The following is a 23,375-nucleotide window of genomic DNA, read 5'->3' on the forward strand; positions in this document are numbered from 1 at the left end:
TGTGCTGGATGACCTATTAATGCTTAGAGAGATGTTATCTTGAGTTTAAAACATTGTGTGTTGGTGGAAGAGATATTTACAATCCCTCCCCCCTCTTTTGTAGGGGTTCTGTGCTTCTAACCCCTGCAAAAGATAAGAGTTTGAAAGTAGAAGATATGACTTTGATACCATTAAATGCCAAAATCTGCTCATGGTAACTGGTACCCATACCTGGGTAGACTAAGCAATGGGAAGACAATTCCCTGTAACAGTTCTTACATAGGAGTTTGGTCATTATTATGCTTTCCTGGCAGGATTGGCATGTTAAAAGATAATATTTTGACAAGACTTGTGTTTCCTGGTTTTCCCCACTCTTTTCTTCAGTTTTAGCCATCTTGATTTACTTTTGGCAACATAATATGAAATAGCATTAGACAAAGTACCTTTATTTCTGGATTTATGCAGCACTTGACACAATAAAGCACAGATAAGTTTCTAATATATGTTAAAATGAGTTTTTGTTAAAAATGCATGGAAGAATGAAAATGAACTAACAATCTGATCCTGCATAAAGCTGGCTTGCCTAAGGCTGTTGATCTAAATGGGTGTAGGCATGCCTAATTCCACAGTTATAAAAATTTGGTAAAGCCTTGTTAGTGAGTAATAAAGGGCTCTGCTACAAGTGAGTCTAAAATGTTTGTTCTCAGATTTATAGCAAAGCTTCATGAACAAGACAAATGCCATTTAGGTTTTTGTGTGGGAAATGGATGAGAAAACATAACAAAACAGAATAGAGCCACAGAAAGTGTAAAGTATAGTAATCATGCCAAGAATATACACAAAGAGGCCCACTAATGTAATGGAGCAAAGTCCAGAAGAGCAAGCAACTAACAGAATGATGTCAGATCTCTAACTGTAAACGGAACCCAAACAGCAAATTAGTTAAGAGAGCAATTATTTCCTGTAAACTGTGGCTTTCAGATCCCTAGCTTTGACAAAACATGCCAGACTTCTGGATTTTACTACCAAAAAGGGTCTCATTGCCTATACTTTACTGATGTTTAGTTACTGGTATAAATGTTATAAAATATATACTTTTTGGAAGTGCTGCATATGAAAGAGCACTGCTGGATTTCCCATTTACAGTATGACTTACAGTATTGCTTCTCGGCCTTTTGGCTAAGAGCAAGTGTAGTATTTGTTCTTATCCGTTTAATGTCTGATATGTCCTCTATTTGAGGACTATATATTACATGAATTTTTGGGCCTGAATTAAAAAAACCAAGCCCCTCTGGTGGCGCAGTTGGTTAAACCACTGAGCTGCTGAACTTGCTGACCGAAAGGTTGGCAGTTTAAATCTGGGGAGCAGGGTGAGCTCCCACTGTTAGGCCCAGCTTCTGCCAACCTAGCAGTTCAAAAACATACAAATGTGAGATTAATAGGTACTACCTTGGAGGGAAGGTAACAGCGCTCCATGCAGTCATGCTGGCCACATGACCTTGGAATGTCTATGGACAATGCTGGCTCTTCAGCTTAAACCACACCGCAGAGTCAGACATGATTAGTCTTAATGTCAGTGGAAACCTTTACCTTTTCCTTTATTTTACCTTTACCTATGACAGTGGTCCCCAGGTGTTTTGGCCTACAACTCCCAGAAATACCAGCCGGTTTACCAGCTGTAAGGATATCAGGGAGTTGAAGGCTAAAACATCTGGGGACCCACAGGTTGAGAACCACTAACCTATGACAACAAAGAGACTTGTGGCACATTTATTTCTTTATTTGAATAACTTCACCTTTCCCTTTTATTGTGAGATTACAGGGCACTAAAAAAAAAGTAAAACAGTATAAACAATTTAACAATCCCAGATTAAAATAAGAGGAGATTGAAATAAAATGAGTAGTCAATTATAATGCCACATTCCATTTTAGCTGCCATGGAAACCTGGGGTTTCTAGTTTAGGGAAGCACCACAGTTCTTTGGCTGTGAGTTTTAAATTGTTGTGTGCCTTGAGGTCATTTCACATTTATGATGCCCCTATGGCAAACCTGTCACATGCGGTTTCTGAAGCTGAGAGTGTGTGAATGTGTGACTTGCCATGGGTCACCCACTGGGTTTTTATGGCTGAACTAGGATTTGATGTGGCAGCAAAAAAAACCTCAACGTTATTGTAGCCTGCATCAATAGGAGTATAGTGTCTAGATCCAGGGAAGTCATGCTCCCCCTCTATTCCACCTTGGTTAGACCACATCTGGAATACTGTGTCCAATTCTGGATATCACAATTGAAGGGAGATGTTGACAAGCTGGAATGTGTCCAAAGGAGGGTGCCTAAAATGATCAAGGGTCTGGAGAACAAGCCCTATGAGGAGTGGCTTAAAGAGCTGGGCATATTTAGCCTGCAGAAGAGAAGGCTGAGAGGAGACATGATACACTTATATGTGAGAGGAAATGAGGAAGGAAAGAGGGATAGAAGTAAGGATGAAAGTATGAAAGGGAAGAATAGAAGGAGAAAGAGGGAGATAAGGAGGAAGAAAGACAAAAATCGGTAGGAAGGAAGGATGAAAGGGTGGAAAGGAAGGAGGAAGGAAAACGAGAAGGAAGGAAGGGAAGAGAGAAAGAAGGACAAAAAGGTGGAAGGGAAGAAAAGAGGAAGGGAGGAAGAGGGAGGAAGGGAGGGAAGAAAGAGAAAAAGAAGGAAAGACAAAAAGGAAGGAGAAAGAGGAAGGGAGAGAAAGAGGGAAGGAAGGATGGAAGGCTGGAAGGCTGGAAGGAAAAAGAGAGATAAGGAGAAAGGAAAGAGAAAATGAAAGCCAAAAGGAAGGAAGGGTGGAAGGGAAGAGGAAAGAAAAATAAGGAAAGAGAGAAGGGTGGAAGGATGAAAAGGTGGAAGGGAAGGAAGGAGGGAGAAAGAGGGAGGAAAGAGAGAAGGAAGGAAAGACAGGAAGGAAGGAGAAAGAGGGAGATAAGGATGGGAAGGACGAAGGAAAGAGAAAAGGAAAGATGGGTGGAAGGGAGGGAGGGAGGGAGGGAGGGAAGGAGTGAGGGAGAAAGAGAGAGGGAGAGACGGAAGGCAGAAAAGAGAGAAGGAAGGAAAGAGTAGAAGGAAGGAAGGAGAGAGGGGGGGCAGAGGGGGTAAAGAGGGAGGGAAGGAGGAAAGAGGGAGGGAAGGGGGAAGGAAGGAAAGACAAAAGGAAGGAAGGAAGGAAGGAAGGAAGGGAGAAAGGAGAGAGGGAAAGAGGGAAGGAAGGAGGAAGGGGTGGAAGGGAAGGAAGGAGGGAGAAAGAGTGAGGGAAGGAGGAAAGGGGAGGAAAGGAGGAGGGAAAGAGAGAAGGAAAGAAAGATAAAAAGGAAGGAAGGAAAGGAGAAATAGGGAAAGAGGGAGGAAAGAGAGATGGAAGGAGGAAGGGAGAAAGAGGGAGGGAAGGAGGAAAGGGGAAGGAAAGAGGAAAGAGAAGGAAAGACAGACAAAAAGGAAGGAAGGAAAGGAGAAATAGGGAAAGGAAAGAGGGATGGAAGGAGGAAAGGGGGAAGTGATGAGGAAGGAAAGGGGGAAGTAATGAGGAAGGAAAGAGAGAAGGAAAGAAAGACAAAAAGGAAGGAAGGAGAAAGAGGGGAAGGGGAAGGAAGGAGGAAAGGGTGGAAGGGAAGGAAGGAGGGAGAAAGGGGGAGGGAAGGAAGAAGGAAAGAAAGAAGGAAGGATAGGATGGTGAGAGAGAAGAGGGCCTGAGGAAAGAGCCCGGCAGGGGGCCTCATCCGTCCCCCGGGCCTGGGTTTGCCCATATCTGCTGTAGACTCACACCCTCCCGTGCAGTTAATCCACATTCTGGCAGCGTAGATCCAGGCGGAGAGAGGCAGGCACAGGGACAGCCTCTCTCTGCGTGGAAACCTGCCCCCTCCTTCCTTCTGCCGGCTGCACCTTGCCCTCCCTCCTTCCCTCCCTCCCTCCCTCCTTCCCTTCTGTTCCGGTTCCCGTCCATTGGCTGCGGCTGAGTGGCGAGTGGAGCCTGGCAGAAGCCGCCCTGCAATTAGGCAGATGAGGAGCGAAGGGAGAAGAAGGGCACCGAGGCGTCCTGGCGACGACAACAGCACCGCCTCCGCCCGCGTCCCTTCTCCCAAGCGGGTGGGTTTCCGCTCCTTCTTCGCGCAAACTTTGCACTGAGGCTCCGGAGGGAGGGAGGGAGCCCGGCTTGTTGTGGGCGAAGGGCACCGCCAGTCCCACTCCTCTTGCCCAAGAAACCAAGCTGGACGCCAGCGCCTCCAGGAAGGAGCCCGACCCCGGAGATCAACAACAACAACAACAACAACAACAGAAAGCAGGTAAAGAAGGGGGAGCCGGACAGCTTTTCACCTCAAAAGACGGCCACACCACAAGTCTCCAGGGTTGTAAGATGCCTCTAGATTAGGCATGGGCAAACTTAGGCCCTTCAGGTGTTTTGGACTCCAACTCCCACCATTCCTAACAGCCTCAGGCCCCTTCCTTTTCACCCTCAGCCGCTTAAGCGGCTGAGGGTGAAAAGGAAGGGGCCTGAGGCTGTTAGGAATGGTGGGAGTTGGAGTCCAAAACACCTGAAGGGCCTAAGTTTGCCCATGCCTGGTCTAAGCACACCCAGGGTGGGTGAGTTACAAACCTTGAGCAATCTCTGTCAATTCCCTGCTTTCCTACCGACATTTTCCTGCAAGTTTGCTAAAAAATTAACTTAAAAACCTAGTTCTTGCCTTGTTTTGCAGCAGCATTCTGGGGTTGTGTTGTGTTGTGTCTGACAAGAAAGAGGCCTCCTCGCCTGGGCTAATTGGGATAATCCTTATCAAAGAGTAGACATCTGCCATCCTTTCCTATGGAGGAAAATGCTAGAGAGTTTCCATATTTATGGGTTGCAACTCAGTGTCTCTTTTTTTAAAAGCCCACTGCTATCCCTTCCTGTCATCCCAGGGCCCTTCCACACAGCCCTATATCCCAGAATATCAAGGCAGAAAACCCCACAATATTTGCTGGATTATCTGAGTCCACACTCTTGATAATGTGCAATTTTTCGGCCTTAATATTCTGGGATATACGTAGAGTTGTGTGGAAGGGCCCTGAGTCCACACTGCCATAAATCAGAGTGAAGAGAGAGGGGCCAGGAAGGCAGTTCCATCTTGTCTCCTGCACTGTGCATATAATATAATATAATCGTGTATATACATATCATATTGATAATATTGTAATATAATACAATATAATACTACTAATAATATGATATTATAATTATATATTTTATATTACATGTAATATTACTAATATTACAGTATAGTACAATATAGTCATATATAATATTAATATTGTGCTATGGTAATAATATAATATATTGTATTTACATATTACTTGTAAGCCGCTCTGAGTCCCCTTCAGGGTGAGAAGGGCGGCATATAAATGTAGTAAATAAATTAATAATATATTCCAGTTCAAAGCAGATAATGTGGGATTTTATTCAGCTGTGTGGAAGCCCCTGGCAAAACTGTGTAAGGAGCCAGCGTGGTGTAGTTGGACTACAGGTGCATCTACACTGGAAGCTTCCTTCAAATCTCCAGGGTTGTAGGAGTGCTTGTATCCTATGTAAATAATGCAGTTTGACACCACTTTAACTGCCAAGCTGTAGTTTGGTGAGGCACTCACACTCTCTGCCATGGAGTGTGGTGGAGGCTCCTTCTTTGGAGGCTTTTAAGCAGAGGCTGGATGGTCATCTGTCAGGGGTGCTTTGAATGTGATGCTTCTTGGCAGGAGGTTGGACAGGATGTCCCACGAGGTCTCTTCCAACTCTATGATTGCTAAGTGAAGCTCAAGACTTTGGAAAACTACAGATCCTAGGATTCCATAGCATTCAGACATGGCAGTTAAAGTGGTGTCAAACTGGGACCCTTTCCACACAGCTGTATAAAATCCACATTGAACTGGAATATCTGGCAGTGTGGACTCCGATAACCGAGTTCAAAGCAGATAACGTGGGATTTTCTGCCATGATGTTCTGGGTTATATGGCTGTGTGGAAGGGCCCTATATGAACTCTACAGTGTAGATGCACGCTATGACTCTGGAGAGCCAGTTCTGGCTTTCTGCCCAACCATGAAAGTGATTGAATAACCTTGGACAAGTCATAATCTCAGTTTCAGAGGAACCTCCTTTGAACAAACCTTGTAAAAATAAAACCCTGTGATAGGCTTGCTGATTGGAAGGTCAGCGGTTCAAAATGTGGGACAGGGTGAGCTCCTGTTGCTAGCCCCAGCTTCTGCCAACCTAGAAGTTCAGAAACATGCAAATGTGACTAAATTAATACGGCGGGAAGGTAACAGTGCTCCATGTAGTCATGACCTAGGAGGCATCTATGGACAACGCCGACTCTTCGTCTTAGAAATGCAGATGAGCACCACCCCGAGAATCAGATTTAATGTCAAGGGGAAACCTTTACCTTTAGGCTTGCGAAAAGACTTGAACACACGTAACAACTACAAAGTATGTATAGCACAACAGCTTATACCACACTGATTGTAATGGGGGGGGGGGGGGGAGTGGTTGCATTTGTATCCCTTATTTAAGGCTCCTTCCACACTGCCATATAATCCAGATTATCAAAGCAGATAATCCATGTTATCTGCTTTGAGCTAGAGTATATTAGTCTACACTGCCATATGATCCAATTCAAAGCAGATAATCTGAATTTTATATGGCAATGTAGAAGGTGTCTAAATCATGTATGTATTTTTTATCCCACCTTTTCCCCGATATAGGAACATAAGGTAGTGAACAAAAAACAATAAAAGGTGAGATATAAGGTTTTGTCCCACCTTTTCCACTATATAGGCAATTTAAAATAATGTAAAACCATTCACATATAAAAACAAAAATTTAAATCATGTAATAAGAGAGAGGGTTTCCTTTGGAGGCGTAAAATGGAAATACTACCTGCTCTGATTGATATTGAAAAAAAGATTCTTTAGAAAAATGTAGCTGCCTTTCCCCTGTAGAAGGATGAGGCGGGGACTAGAGAGCGGGCCTTCTCGGTGGTGGCCCCCCGGCTGTGGAACTCCCTCCCTGCGGAAATTAGAAAGGCGCCCTCCCTCTTGGCCTTCCGTAAGGGCCTGAAAACCTGGCTCTTTGAAAAGGCCTTTAATTAAGTGCTGTGTTTTGGAATGACCACCGGAATGGACTAAGACGACGAGACGGATTTTGACCCAAACAAGACGAAGCGGATTTTTAGTTTAATTGTTGTTGTTAGTAAGATGTATGTTTGACTCTGATTTACTGTAATTGTTGTCTCTGTGTTCTTTGTTCTGTACACCGCCACGAGTCGCCTTCGGGCTGAGAGTGGCGGTCAACAAATGCAAATAATAAATAAATAAATAAATAAAATCTTCCCCCACCTGTATTCTTGACATATATTTCCCAAATGAATGTGATATCTGGGAAGTATTTATTTATCATGTCAGAAGTGAATGGTGGGTATAGTTATAATGTATTTAAAAACACAAAGTTAAAAACTTGGCATTATACTAGATTTCCTTTGACCAATAGCTGGCCAATTGGAGTGCCTCTGGTGTTGCTGTAAGAGGGTGCTCCATTGTACATGTGTCAGGCCTCGGACTGCATTGTAGTAGGTGATCTGTGGTTTGCTCTTCTCCACACTCACAAGTTGTGGTCTCCACTTTGTAGTCCCATTTCTTAAGGTTAGCTCTGCATCTTGTCTGGGAAGTGACTACATCAATGCCTAGTTCAATTTACATGTGTTGAAACTTTCCTGTGAAACATACAGTAAAACATATTCCTCCAGAATAGGATGTAAGGCCACATTGCTCCTTGTAAAAGTAGCATGAAAACAAAAAGTACATCCCACAAATGGATCTGTTGGAGTACAATCAAAGTTACTGGGTGGAGGATCTTTTTGATTACAAACTGTTTAATATGTGCCTTCATTGTGTTGTCTGTACAATTGGACAGCCAGTGATCTTATACACAGTCTGCATTCAGCAAGAAATCTGTGATTTGTGAAATTGCTCTTTCAAAGGCAGAGTATGGAAGCTTTAATTTCCCAAAGATAGTCTTCTCTGTGATACAAACACCAACTCAGATGAAGACTTGAAAACACAGACGCAAAACTGGAAGGCTTAAATGAAAAGTTGTTGTAGGTTTTCAGGCTGTATGGCCATGTTCTAGAAGCATTCTCTCCTGACATTTCACCTGCATCTCACAACCTCTGAGGATGCCTATCATAGATACAGGTGAAACGTCAGGAGAGAATGCTTCTAGAACATGGCCATACAGCCTGAAAAACCTACAACAACCCAGTGATTCTGGCCATGAGAGCCTTCGACAATACCTTTAATTGAGAGCCTGGAAAGGTTACATATTGAAGCAACAACTTCCAGAATCCCCTAACCAGCCAGGCCAGTAATCATGTAAACTGGGGGATTGTAGGAGGTGCAATTAAAAATAAAACTTTTCCAAACTCTCTTTAAATATTGCTTTTCTGTTTGAGCATGAGTTCTGGTTTGTTTTGTACCTAAAGTGCTAGATAGAGATAATAACAGTGGCAACGGTTTATTATGTACTATTTCCAGTTGGCAGGCTGATTGCATTTGATGAATGGTGAACTAGCCACCGACTTTCTTGTGTCTGCAACATGAATAGTTGTTGGAACAATGTCAACAGATGCTATACAACAGCGACAGGCAGACTTTGGCCCTCGAGGTGGCTGAGGAGGAAAGGAAGGGGCCTGAGGGTGTTAGGAATTGTAGTCCAAAACACCTGAAGGGCCAAAGTTTGTACATGCCTGCTATACATTGTCAGAATTGGTCTATCTGCCAGAATATCCTATATGTCACAAAATGTTTTCTGGTTTTTTAAAAAAGTATATTTGACATTGCATTTAGATAAAAAGTAATGCCAGACTTAATTTATGGTTGACCTGTGATTTAGTATAAGGTTAAACAGCTTATGACCTGGGACCCCTTTCTTCAAATTCTTCTCATCTACAAAGTGGGTTCATCTGCACTGTAGAATTAATATATTTGATACCTTTTAAACTGCTATAGCTTAATGATAGGGAATCATAGGACTTGCAGTTTGGTGTAGCACCAGCACTTTTTTGGCAGAGAAAGCTAAAAACATTGGGAAACTACAGTTCCCATCTGTCCATAGCATTGAGCCATGACAGTTAGAGTGGTAAACCATATTAATTCTGCAGTGTAGATGTGTCCAATATTATGAACCGCATCTAGGTGAATTTAATGATGTCAGTGGAATGGAGATAAGGAGTAATAAACCATCTATCATAAAATTTAAAATGGTATGTCCAGGCCGTCTTTTCGCTGCCCTAACCTGAGTGGGGAAAAACAAGCCTTTTACTCTGCAGAATAAAACACACTCGCAGGATCCCATTTGACAAAGTGAGAGGGGAAAATATGTTTAAATACCCTTGAGATGAGGCTGTAATCCTTTCCAAGATCAAGGCAACCTGTCAACTGCGAGTATGGATTTTGCATTGTCCCTGAAACTCCTTGAAAACTAATGCAGGACAATGAAAGATTCCAACTTGTTCTCTCTCTGATGTCCTGATTGTCTCCTTGTACAAAGGTTTATATATGGAGGTGCGGTGGAGGCACCTTCTTTGGCCATCTGTTGGGGGTGCTTTAAAGGTGATTTTCCTGCTTCTTAGCAGGGGTTGGACTGGATGGCTCACGACGTGTCTTCCAACTCTATGATTCTATTATTCTGTGATTCTAAATCTCCCCTCAATGAAAAGGGAGCTGTAACAGAAGAGAATTCTACCACTTCACTTTGCTGAATATGTAGATTGACATTAATTGTGTCAATCAAAATTCACACATTTCAGATCAGTAGCAGATGTGTGGTGTTTGTGCGAGACTATTTATGGAATACAAGACCTAGAGAGTTTATTGCAAAGTTAAACTTTGCGCATAAACAAAGAATTCTAAGTTATTCTTTTTTTTTTTTAATTTTTTTATTGATTTATCACAATTATTACATACTGTTGCATTTTATACATCAACCTCTTTAACATGTTGTTTTGTTGTTTTGCTTTGACATTTCCTCCCCTTTTCTCTTTTTTTCCCCTTTTTTCACCTCTGTGTTATTCTAATGATATCTCTTGCTGTCCAATTTAAAGATGACCGTGTTATCTATTTAATGTAAATGGGTTAAAGAGATAATCCTGCTTCAGTGCTGTTGTGGCTGGCAGTAGAAAAGATTAGAGATGGGCGAGAGATTTGTTGCAGTTTGACTAGAATACTTTATGTAGATCCAATTCATTCCCCTTGGAACTGAGCCCAGGCCCAAACTTAGTCTGTAGTCTTCTGTTTTCAAGCTTGTATTTTGATTTGTGTCACAACAGCAGTTTAAGAGAAATGTGTACTTTTGAAAACTGTATGAGAAAGCACATTAAGAAAAATACAGACAGCCACTTTGAGTCTCCTATGAGAGAGAAAAAGCAGATATAAATAGCAGTAACAACAACAACAACAAAAACAACATGACCACCAGCGGAAGAAAAGGTATATTTTCAAAAATATGATCATTATATGTGCTGTGTCTCCAGCAAAAGATCGCTGCCTTGTCACAGCGCTGGAGCTTGAGCACCTCAATGATGCCATGAGCAAAACTGTAAAGGGACACCAAAGATGAAGAGGTCATGGCAGAGAGGTCAGACCAAACGCAATCCCTGGGGAAGGTATGGCAACCCACCCCAGTATTTTTGTCATGAAAACTAAATGGCTCAGTACAACCAGAGAAATGTCAGTACGCCATCGGAAGATGGGACTCCCATCTCGATAAAATAGTGAAGAGTAGAGAAACAAAGATCTGCATAGTTAAAGCAATGGTATTCCCTGTGGATGTGAAAGCTGGACCATAAGGAAGGCTGAGCGAAGGAAGATAGATGCTTTTGAACTGTGGTGTTCGAGGAAAATTCTGAGAGTGCCTTGGACCGTGAGAAGAGCCAACCAGTCCATACTTCAGGAAATAAAGCCTGACTGCTCATTGGAGGGAAGGATAGTAGAGGCAAAGTTGAAGTACTTTGGCCACATCATGAGAAGATAGGAAAGCTTAGAGAAGACAATGATGCTGGGGAAAATGGAAGGAAAAAGGAAGAGGGGGCGACCAAGGGCAAGATGGATGGATGGTATCCTTGAAGTGACTGTCTTGACTCTGAAGGAACTGGGGGTGGTGATGGCTGACAGGGAGTTCTGGTATGGGCTGGTCCATGAGGTCACAAAGAGTTGAAAGTGACTGAATGAATAAACAACAACATGTGTTGTGTGGTGTTTTGTGATATGTGTGTACATACTGTACATTAAAATATGCACATATTTTTGTTTGGAGAAAAGAGCATCTTGAGATCTAGTATGGACATTGAATCAGAAGAAGTTTCAAAATGAAAAGAGAGAATCTTGGCAAGTTCAAAGTTTACAAATTTTTTCATGTCCTTGAAAAAAAAGTAGCTACAAAGTGAATCAAAGGCTCTTTGTGTTGTGATTTGCTGTCTTTCATCAATGTTTATTCTCTCCTCTGATCTACTGCCTAAATGTGTATCCAAAATAGTTACTGGAGCAATGTCAGAAAGTTGTTATCCCAGGATAAGTGCTTGTATAGAGAGGTAGACTGAGGTCATTGCAGTGCTCATGAAGTAAACTTCAAAATCTAGCAGTAATGTTGGTATATTCTGCTCCTTTATTATATTATACTAGATTAGATTATATATGCATACATACATATATGACATTGAAGGGAGATATTATGGTTTGTCCGAGCTGCAACCCAAATCTGGTTTTGATAGTTTTGATCACTGATAGATCACTCACAGACATTTGCAGCAGTCCTCTGTTTGCTCCAAACTTCTCTTTCCTTACTCCACCAAGTTGCTCTATTTTTTATTTTTTAAATTGCAGACATCACTGTTTGTGATTTGTACAAATCAGTTGTGTTTGCCTTGGGGAAACTGTGTTATTCTTTGAAGGCTGATGCCACACCCAGGCTGATTACAGATGTTGCAGTGTAGGGCTTTTTTATAGCATTGTGTGTGTATATGGGGAGGCGGGGTTGAGTATCTAACTACTGATCTAACAGTCAGGGGAAGGTCAGGATGGAAATTAACCTTTACTTTCCACATGATGCGGCCAGAAGCACTTTCCACATAGTGTGGTCTGTGATTTGTAGCAATAGGAGGCAAAAGGGTAACTGATTGTAGATCAGATGCAGTGGCTTACGTTCTGGAAATTTGTGCTTGAATGGATTCTGGGCCTATGTGCATTTTGTCTATAGATACCTCCAACTGGTTTCCCAGTTTCTTTTCCGTTCCTTTTGACCTAGTGAGTACAGGTGGGGTCCAGATAATGGACCATCAAGAATTCATGTGATTAGAGCTGCCATTTGTTTTTGCTGCATGTGACATCGCAATGGTCCAATTCATTGTCAAATGAAGAACAGGTCAGATTGCAGCAGGAATGGACAAAATACTGTGGGTATTTATTTATTTATTTATTTATTTATTTAAAACCTGTATATTCCGCCCTTCTCGCCCCACAGGGGACTCAGTGTGGAGCACATCATATATACAACAAACATTCAGTGCCAGGACATAAAACCATAAATATATACACACATTAAAATCACTTATATCCACAGTTTCTTAAAAACCATCTCAGGACACTATTATTGCCTCATTGTACTGCCCCAAAGGCTTGATCCCACAGCCAGGTCTTCACCATCCTTCTGAAGGACAGGAGTGGGGTGGGGGGGCTGATCTAATATTGCCAGGAAGGGAGTTCCATAACCAGGGGGCAATCACTGAGAAGGCCCTCAGTATCCACTGAGATTGGATCCAGAATCCCCTGTGGATACCAAAATTAAGTTCCATGTTATACAATTGTGTAATAAAATGGCATCCCTTAAATAAAATGCAAAAAAGGTTTGCTTCTTAAATTAAAAAAATGCAGTGGATGGTTGAATCCTTGGATGCAAAATCTGTGGATGTGTAGGGCTCACTGCAAGGAATACAGAACACATGCAAACTGTCTGGCCCTTTTTGTTGTCTGATTCTCTACCTTGGTTCCACAGAGTTTGTTTTTTAAAACTGGCATTTATTTATAGACGAGCTAAAACTAGACATACAAGGCAAAAGTCATATATATTCGGGGGGGGGGGGGGGGGAGAGACAAGAACCCAGTTATCTAGATTTTATGCCAAGAAAAGTAAATATCTGAAGTCTGAACAAATAACTCCAGTCATTGAATATGTGCTTATTTATTGTGTTATTTATGTTGCTTCTGATTTAGGTGACTAGAACAATTTTCCCAGGCAGGAAAGGATGGATGTGATAAAGAGCTTGATAACGATTTAGCAGAAGTGGAGAACAGGTGTTTTTTTATATAATATTTTTCAAACATTGCCTACTAATTGTTGGAGTCAGCCAGTGTAAATGATCTACAGGAAATTGTTGCCAAGCAAAAGGTGTTCTACGGTATTTCAGATGAATTTACTGCCTTATTGTGGCAATCTTTTCTACCTTAGGCTCATAAAAAGGAAAATGTATATAGTCATAAAAGTTAGCACTTGAAAATAATCAGATGTTGGAAACTTGCTTTTAGAAACTTGTTAATTTCCATTGTTTATGGTACACTATGGTGTTTAGTAGAGCCCCTGGATTAAACTGCTGAGCTACTGAACTTGCTGACCGAAAGGTCGATGATTAGAATCCTGGGAATGGGATGAGCTCCCATTGTTAGCCCCAGCTTCTGCCAACCTAGCAGTTCAAACACATGCAAATGTGAGTAGATCAATAGGTACTGCTCCGTCGGGAAGGTAATGGAACTCCATGTAGTCATTCTGGCCACATGACCTTGGCGGCATCTATGGACAACGCCAGCTCTTCGGCTTAGAAACTGAGATGAGCACTAACCTCCAGAGTCGGACACAACTAGATTTAAGGTCAAGGGGAAACCTTTACCTTTTATAGTGTTTAGAAATATAAACACTACTAACCATTCATTGCCTTTCTGTTACTTTGGGGAGTAGATGTTTACTTATAATTGATAACAGAATGCCATAAAGCTTCAAATATTCCAGAGTGTTTCTGTAACTTCTAAAAGTAACATTGAAAAATGGGAAATGTTACTCCTTATGCCAGTGAAATCAATATTTTTCCCTTTGATATGTTACTTTGCACTTGCAACTTCATCATACCATTGTTTACTCTTATCTGTGTTCCAGAACTCGGAAGCAGAACAATGCAAGGAATATGTAACTATGTTCCTTGCAATGTTTTGATTCTGAGCTCTGAATAGTTTGCTTGAATAGAAACATCGTATTCAAAGGCATGTTTCTTTTAAATCACAGATACTGGGAACAAAGGAAAGGCTTCCATCTTCATGGTAAGCCTCTCGGTTTCACAGAAGCATCTCACTTGCCACTATTCCAGTCAGAAACCGGATGCTAGGCTAGTTTGCCCCAAGCATTTCTCCTGATACATCAGGGGTTATCCATGTATTTAATTCAGTTTTGTGGCAGCTAGCTCCTTCAATGTTGCTAATGTATTGGGCAGCTATGCATTTCTAAACAGTATTGCGCCTTTGAAAGAACCTGACATTGGGTAGCTTACCCTAAAGTGCTGCAAACAAGTGTCAGAATGGGCGATGAATAGGATTGTCTTGGATGGCAGAAATTTAGAGGTAGCCTTCTGAAGGGAAAATGTTCACTCTTTTAATGCTAGTGGGGTTTTTTTTTTGTCTTTTAATGGCTTTTTAGGTTGTTTTCTTTTTTTTAATTGCACTATTGTACAGTTGCCTGCCCCAGCTTTTTCATTAGAAAAAAGGTGAAAATTGAGAAAATAAATTGTGAGTGTATCCCCTTGCAAGTTATAACTGGATATGGGGAGGAGCAAAGGAAGCTATTCTCTGTGAGCTGACAGGCACAGACTAGACTAGGGTAGTATTTACTAATTACTAGGGTAGATTACAGAGAATTGTCTGTGGCCAACAGCCGGCCAGACCGATTACTCACATAAAACCATTGGACAAGAAACACATGAAAGGATTAATCTTCATGGAACTTCAGGGGCCATGTTAGGCCAGACAGAAATATAGCTATTTTCTTGTATTTTTTTTCCCCGTTCACTGTTCTGTCAGATTTTTGATAATGATATTATAGGGTTGCTGTGAGTTTTTCGAGCTGTATGGCCATATTCCAGTAGCATTCTCTTCTGACTGCCTCTGTGGCAATCATCCTCAGAGGTCTGTTGGAAGTGAGGCAAGTGGTGTGCGTGTGTAGATCAATCTTGGAGTCCTCGTGGACAACAAGTTAAATATGAGCCAACAATGGATGCATCGGCAAAAAAAGCCAATGGGATTTTGGCCTGCATCAATTGGCATATAGTACCTACAGTAGATCCAGGGAAGTCATGCTACCCCTCTATTCTGCCTTGGTAAGCCACATCTGGAATACTATGTCCAATTCTTGGCACCACAGTTGAAGAGAGAGATTGACAAGCTGGAAGGTGTCCAGAGGAGGGCGACTAAAATGATCAAGCATCTGGAGAACAAGCCCTATGAGGAGGGGCTTAAAGAGCTGGATGACCATCTGTTGGGGGGTGCTTTGAATGCAATTTTCCTGCTTCTTGACAGAGGTTTGGACTGGATGGCCCATGAGGTCTCTTCCAACTCTATGACTGTATGATTCTCTCTCTCTATGTGTGTGTGTGTGTGTGTGGAATGTCCAGGGTGGGAGAAAAAAAACCTTGTCTGTGTAAAGCCATATTTATATTATGGTTTATATTATAGTTTACCATTCTACGAAGTACATTTCTGCTTCACAGCAAAAATTTACCTTTGGAGTATTGACAATTATGAATGATCCACTTACAGATAATCTGTATTCATTATTGTTCTGGGCAGTCATTTGTGGCAATTCCCTCTTTGGGTTGCTGTGAGTTTTCTGGGCTGTATGGCCATGTTCCAGAAGCATTCTTTCCTGATGCTTCTGGAACATGACCATACAGCCCAGAAAACTCAGAGCATTCCAGTGATTCCAGCCATAAAAGCCTTCGACAACACAATTCCCACTCTGTCTCTGTAATTCTACTGTGTCATTTTAGTTTAGTGAACCAAATTACATCTCAGGAGTCACTGTTGAACATGAATTCTGTAATGGAAATTTCTCTCAGCTGCATAATCAAGATGAACTTAATTTGATCTGTTAAAATAAATAGACCTTGGAAAAATAACTTCCCATTCCATCTTGTAGACATATTGTTGCCTACGGCCATACCACCCTGAACACACCCAATCTCGTCTGATCTTGAAAGCTAAGCAGGGTTGGTCCTGGTTTGTACTTGGATGGGACATATTTTTGTTGTTTGCCTTCAGGTCATTTCTTGGACATGGTAACTATTAGGTGAACCTGTCACAGGATTTTCTTGGCAAGATTTGTCCAGCTCTCAAACCACCTATACCATGCTGACTGTCCCTCTGGACATATACAGTCCAGTTCTTCTTGGAAACTTCTTGGGAAACTGATCTTACACTCACTTTGAATCCTTGAGTAGTCTGTGCTGCTACTGTATCCTAGGAAGTAAATTCCGGCGACATCTGTGAATCAACAAAATCAGTTTCGCCTTACACACACACACACACACACACATTTGCTGAATTAATTATTGATCCAGGTGCACAGCAAAGTAACCTGAGCTCAGTGCACTCATTTCAAAAGAGACTGTTCCGAGCCAAAGCAGTCACACAGTTGAAACCCAGAAAAAAAGGAAAATGAAAAAAAGTTGCCTGCTTTTTACACCAAATAAATTCTGCTAGCTGGTGAAGTGAACGTTTCCATCTTGGCCTTGCATTCATTTTCTCAGCTGCAGATTACTCTATCCGATGCCACTTGCATTTGGATGGTGTGATGCCACTGTGTGCCAAAGTACGCCTACAAAAGGAGTTCAATGAGGAGGTGGGGGTAGTGTAGTGATACCCCTAACTCATGAAAAGACTGTAAAGTTGAATGTGTACAGAGTTATTTGTCGTCTATTTGTAGTTCACCAAGGGGATTGCAGGCCAAAGACTGTTTTCCTTTTCATGAGTACAAACCCCACTTAAATGAGAATAACCAATGCCCTCTCCTCTCCCTCCACTTCAGTCATACTGCTGTGTTCCTAGGGATCTCTGAAAGGGTTTCACTGGAATGCCTCCGATGATACTCTGAATCAGCCTCTCCGATTAAAGGGGGGATTTTGTGCCAGTTAAGACAGAAGACGCTTTCACAGCTCAAGCATGCTGAAACAGGGTCCCTGTTGTATATGGCCATCGCCTCGTTCCACTGCTTATATAACACAATGGCTGCTGATCATACGTGATTCTACCAGTCTTATCATATCTAATCCTCCCTCAGACCCATCCAGATTCATTTCTCCTTTTCTCTGCATCGTTTGGTGCTAGGGCTGGAAATCTAGAGAACGTCAGTCTCTGGGAAGGCATCCAAGTAACCCCAGGAGTTGAAGAGAACTATCACACTGCCATTGCTATTTTGTTTTGGAAACAGACCTGTGGGAGGAAGGAAGTGAGCAGGCAAGTGCTAGAAAAGAGAGCCGGGAGATGAGTTCCTTTCTTTCATTGTTATAACCATTAACCAGGAAAACTCCCTAGTAGCCGAGCTTCAGGGAATGATTAACAATGCAGGCTTGTGCTGGCGTGAAAGGAAAATGTTATTTCCCACAAAGAAGAATAGAATAAAGCCTGTCTTAATACAGGAACCCAAAGGTTGTCAGATCTCAGGAAAATGCCTTTGGCTGGCTGTTATGACTGTCTGCATTAGAGGGAATGGTGACTGGGGAAGAAAGCTGCCAGAGCTTTTCCAAGGGGACTCCACTCCCCCTTTTTCCATATTAAAATTGTCTTATCCCACCCCTCCTCAAGTTGCAGATGTTTACAAACTAGTTCCCTTAGTAATACATTATCCTTTAGCTTCTGCCAACCTAGCAGTTCGAAAACATGCAAATGTGAGTAGATCAATAGGGACCGCCTCGGCGGGAAGGTAATGCTTCATGAAGTCACGCCAGCCACATGACCTTGCAGGTGTCTATGGACAACGCCAGCTCTTCGGCTTAGAAATAGAGATGAGCACCAACCTACGGAGTCGGACATGATTGGACTTAATGTCAGGGGAAAACCTTTACCTTTTACCTTACTCGGTTGTCCAATTTTCATCATAACAGAAATATCTTCCTCTAGTCATTTTGCCAAAGTTTCCCTTGATCTGACTGTGGCTTTAATTTGCTATGACTCTGGCACATATAGCTAATAAATGGTTTCCTATTAACGTTGAACAAATTCTCTTTTATTTATCCTCTCTCTAATCACGAATTCTATTTTTTCAGGTAAAACTATGGTCCACATTCTGTTTATCCAGTTCTGTAACTATAAACTCCCAGTCCCCCCCCCCCCCCCCCCCGCTTTGACTATTTCCATCATTGCTGCAGATACCAAAAACCCTTTGAGCTTTTTATTTAGTAGATTCCCATTTCAATAATAATGGTAACAACAACAACAACAACAACAACAACAACTATTTATATTCTGCCCTTCTCCTCAAGGGGACTACAGTATATATTCAGACATAGGCAAACATTCAATGACTTGTTACAGTGAAACACAAACAACACAGACAAAGGCAAAGGCTTCTCCTTTCATTTCCAGCTCTGGAGGCGGTGCTCAACATTGGCTTTTTAGGGGAGGTGCTCATCTCCATTTCCAAGCCAAAGAGTCAGTGTTAGCCATAGACACCTCCTGGTCATAATAATAATAATAATAATAATAATAATAATTTCTTTATATTCTGCGCTTCTCACCCCAAAGTGGACTCAGGGTGGATGACAGCACACATACACGGCAAACATTCAGTGCTGCTTTGTATAGACAATACACCAACAGACAGAACAGAAAGGAGGTGTTGCCGACTCAGTGTCCAGCTGTTTTTGGTGCCAAGGAAGGTGAGTTCAGTCACAGGAGGTGCTGTTGCTCCATTCTCTATGACGAAGAGCCATCAGGCCTTCCTCCTTCCTTTTTGGTCACCCAGCATTTTTTGACCTTCTTTCTTTATGGCACTGTAAAACACCTCCCCCACTTTTAGCAGTACCTAATTTCTCTAATTACAGCTAAAGCTGTTTTCGACTACTTAGGTAAACAGTGAGCAGGGCTGACAGTTGACCGCTCATGCCAACCCGGGGCTTCAAACTTGCAACCTTTTGGTTGACAGATCTGATAGTTGCTGGTGATTTACCAGCTGTGCTAAACCTCCAGCCCTCCGGTCATGACTGCATGGAGCGTCTTTTGCTTTTCCCACCGAAGTGGTACCTATTGATCTACTCACATTTGCATGTTTTCGAACTGCTGGGTTGGCAGGAGCTAAGGCTTACCCCATCCTGCAGATTCAAACTGGTGACCTTCAGGTCAGCAGCACAGGAGTTTAACCTATTGCACCACTATAGCCCCCATTTTTGTCTTCAAATAAGAAGAGAAGTAATACCAAAGTAAAGCCAAAGTAATTTGTCTTATCCAGATTAACATGTGTGGGTTTATCTAGCACAGGAGAGAAGGGCCTCTATGAAACTTCTTGCTGCACAGCTAATCCCAAGACAGGAAAACAGGAAAGGAAATGGGAATATCCTGTAAATAGGAGTGGATGGGGGACCAAGCACATCTTTTTCAGTTGTCACAATTCATAGGATGGCCAGTTGTATTGATTTAATATAATAGAATTTGCCTTTCAGGTAGAATCAAATACTTCAAAATACTCTAGAAAAGGAGGGCAGTAGACTGAAACACTGTGTAGTTGGCAATAGAGAAAGAACGAAAAGGACACTATTTTGGAAAAGTAACCTTCCGGTTGGCCAGCAATAAAGTTCCCATTGGCCAATATTTTCTTACGTGACCCTTGCCCATTTGCATTGGCAGTTAAGAGTGATCCTAATTTCTGTGTACATGAAGATGTACTGACCTTGTGAATCTCTGTACTTTGTTATTGAGTTGTGGATTTAGTCTTCTGAGGCAAGCGCAACATAAGTGACAGAGAAGCCATTTTTAGAGTGATCCCACACAAGAGTGATCAGGGCATCAATGGAAGCACCAATCATACCAGTAGGAAAATCTTGTGGAATTCTTCAACTTTCAAAAATGAGGACTTTTGAAGGTTTTTTGTTTATTGTTTTTTGTCTTGTCAGGAGTGACTTGAGAAACTGCAAGTCACTTCTGGTGTGAGAGAATTGGCGGTCTGCAAGGACGTTGCCCAGGGGACGCCCGGATGATTTGATGTTTTATCATCCTTGTAGGAGGCTTCTCTCATATCCCCGTATGAGGAGCTGGAGCTGATAGAGGGAGCTCATCCGCGCTCTCCCCGGATTCGAACCTGTGACCTGTCTGTCTTCAGTCCTGCCGGCACAGGGGTTTAACCCACTGCGCCACCGGGGGCTCCTGAACTTTTGAAGGTGTCACATCATCACAGTAAATTTGGGGTGCCCTGTCACCCAACCCTCTTCTCCCAAATATTTTTTTGAAAAACCAACCAGTGAAGACTTGCCTTGGTTTAATTCAGAATTCGCTTTAAGGAATGTTCTAGGTATATGAGTCTGCTTTAAGATAAGACACACATTCCCTGCACACCTTGTTGTCAAAGGTAAATGCACTTGCTTGTTTTTGCTACCATTGCCAAAATTGTCAAAAGGAGCAAGGAGACTATGAACCAACCACACAATTTCTTCAGGCTTACCATACCCTACTGTAGTCTATGGACCTCATCACACTAGAGAATGAATCCACTTTAAATCGGGTTGCTGCCTACTACAGAATTCTGAGGTTTGTAGTTTAGGGAGGAGCCTTTAACAGCCTCCCTACACTACAAATCCCAGAATTCTGCAGGAGGCAGAAACCGGATTTAAGTGGATTCATTCTCTAGTGTGATGAGATCCTATGGCACATCTCATTTCCATGTCTTCTCAGGTCTATATCAGTATTGAAGTAAGTGCTTAGGTCAATATAGCTGGGACAATATGACTTCTTCCTGCCCTTTCTCTCAGGCCTTGGATTTGCAGCTCAACATGGCTCCCTCAGCCACAGCTAAATAGTGGACGAATGCTAACAGATCTAAGAGTAACCCAGATCAATACATGAGGGAATAAGCATGTTAGTGGATGCTTGGGTGAGGGCATGGTGCCACTCTCACTCTGGTTACACCAACTCAGAATGCAGCTCCTGATGTATCTCGAATGAAAGGAGATGGCTCTCAGGAGGTAAAAAGGTTGTCTGCTTCTAAATTAGTCTATATGGCAACTTATCACCTTAGTTTACCTTACTAAAGAATGTGCCCAGCTAGATGAGGTGCCTAAGCCAAACCTGTCAGGCAGGTTTCAGGACCACCCTTTCTCTCCAAATAAAGAACTACCAAGTTGGACAGGATCCCAGGAGATCATCCATCCCAGCCCCCAATCCCATAACAATATGCTCCTTCATCTTCTTAAATCCACTTTTCATCCCTCAGAAGAAAAATGTGTTGGCATGGATCAAAAGCAGGATAAGGATTGCCCATAATTCATTCATAATGCATTCCTTGCCTTTATAACGTACCAGATATCAGTCTCAAGTGCCAAGACAGGGAAAGAAACCTTCTGTGAAGCTCCCAGATGTATCTTACCTCCTCTCTAAAATTCATAAGGTAATTTTCCTGTTTCAGGATACTTCATAATTTCATGAGTACCTGCTCTGTGAAGTAACTGGCATGACCTTGAAGGAGCTGGGGGTGATGACGGCCAACAGGGAGCTCTGGTGTGGACTGGTCCATGTGGTCATGAAGAGTCGGAAGCAACTGAACGAATGAACAACAAACCTGCTCTGTATTAATGATCCCTTTGTAGTCATAATAATGGCATGATTACCTCATTTATAACTGTTCTTCCAGAACTTCTTTACTATGTGGAGCAGCTACTTCAAGAGAAGGGGGTCTGTTCTTCTGGCAAGCAGGGCATGGATAAATTATGTTTCTACCCCTTTCAGCCAGTAGAATGGACCACCTTTTCTTGCTCAGCCTCTACCCAATACATTAAGTTCTGGAGCATAGGGCCAAAAGATTCTTCTGGGTAATTATACTTCACTAAGAACTTTTATCACACCAACCTGTTGTCTTATTGCAATCCAGTTGTTGAAAAAGAAAATTACTAAATTACTTTTAATAGCATTCTATTAATTATTTATTTACGATATATCTATCCTGCCTTTCTCAAGCCCGAAGGCGATTCAAAGCAGCTTACAAATTGGCAGCCATTCATTATTTGTTCACCTAATACCAGTGTTGCCTAAATATCAGCAATACAGTGTTCCCTCACCTAATGCGGGGGCTCCGTTCCAGGACCACCCACAATAAGTGAAAATCCGCAAAGTAGGGATGCCATATTAATTTTAAAATTAATAAATTATTTTTAATATATTATATATTATTTTCTTACCTGCGCTTCCTTACCTGCCTCCCGGCCCATCTCAAGGGCACCTGCCCACCTCCCTGGCTTCCGCAGAGTGTCCGGAGCCATGCAGGCAGCAGGCCAGGGAGGCAGGCCTTCCCCGCCATGCCTCAGGCTGCCATACTTCTGGGGTCCCTGGCCTCCACTGGACATAAATATTTAATATTTAATATTTTTATTAATATTTTTTTAAAACCCGCAAAACAGCGAGTCCGCTAAAAGCAAACCATGAAGTAGCGAGGGAACACTGTACCTTTATCCCTGTTTTGAAATTGCCCCATTCAAACGTGTGCATTGCATGCCTTGCTTCTGATTACTCCAGGATTAAGCTGCTGTTTTTTAAAAAAGTTTTAATTCAAATTTTAAAGTATGATTACAATGAGAAAAAAAGAACCAAAAAGGGAATGAGAAGTACATAGGATATAGTCATAGGCTAGAACAGGGTATAGGATTACAGCCAGTGTTGGGTGAGGTTACACTCCCCCTGAAGACACAGGTTTGCAGCTTGGGAGTTCTCCTGGACTCATAGCTAAGCCTGGAAACCCAGGTTTTGGTGGTGGCCAGGGGAGCATTCACACAATTAAAACTTGTGTGCCAGCTGCACCCGTACCCTTGGAAGTCAGACTTGGCCACAGTAGTCCATGCTCTGATTACATCCTGAATAGACTTCTGCATTGCGCTCTACATAGGGTTACCTTTGAAGACTGTTCAGAAGCTTCAAATGGTCCAACGGGCAGCAGCCAGATTGCTCACCGGAGTGGCATACAAGGAGCATACAACTCCCCGTTACGTCAGCTCCGCTGGCTGTCTGTACCAAGCACAATTCAAAGTGCTGTCTTTAGCCTATAAAGCCCTAAAT

At 42.3% G+C, this 23,375-nt stretch overlaps 1 protein-coding gene and 1 pseudogene across 1 annotated transcript in view; both read left to right on the top strand.

The window, feature by feature from the left end:
• The first annotated feature begins 1,138 nt into the window (after positions 1–1,138).
• On the top strand, positions 1,139–1,296 carry LOC132775244 (U2 spliceosomal RNA; annotated as a pseudogene).
• Positions 1,297–3,781: 2,485 nt separating this feature from the next.
• Positions 3,782–23,375, top strand: part of PRICKLE4 (prickle planar cell polarity protein 4) — a 33,934-nt gene continuing 14,340 nt past the window's right edge. Inside the window, exon 1 of the mRNA XM_067468018.1 lies at positions 3,782–4,299. The gene's annotated coding sequence lies outside the window, so the exon portion shown is untranslated. The remainder of the gene's footprint in view (positions 4,300–23,375) is intronic.

This window comes from Anolis sagrei, chromosome 4 (assembly GCF_037176765.1).
Source record: "Anolis sagrei isolate rAnoSag1 chromosome 4, rAnoSag1.mat, whole genome shotgun sequence".
NCBI classification, from domain to species: domain Eukaryota; kingdom Metazoa; phylum Chordata; class Lepidosauria; order Squamata; family Dactyloidae; genus Anolis; species Anolis sagrei.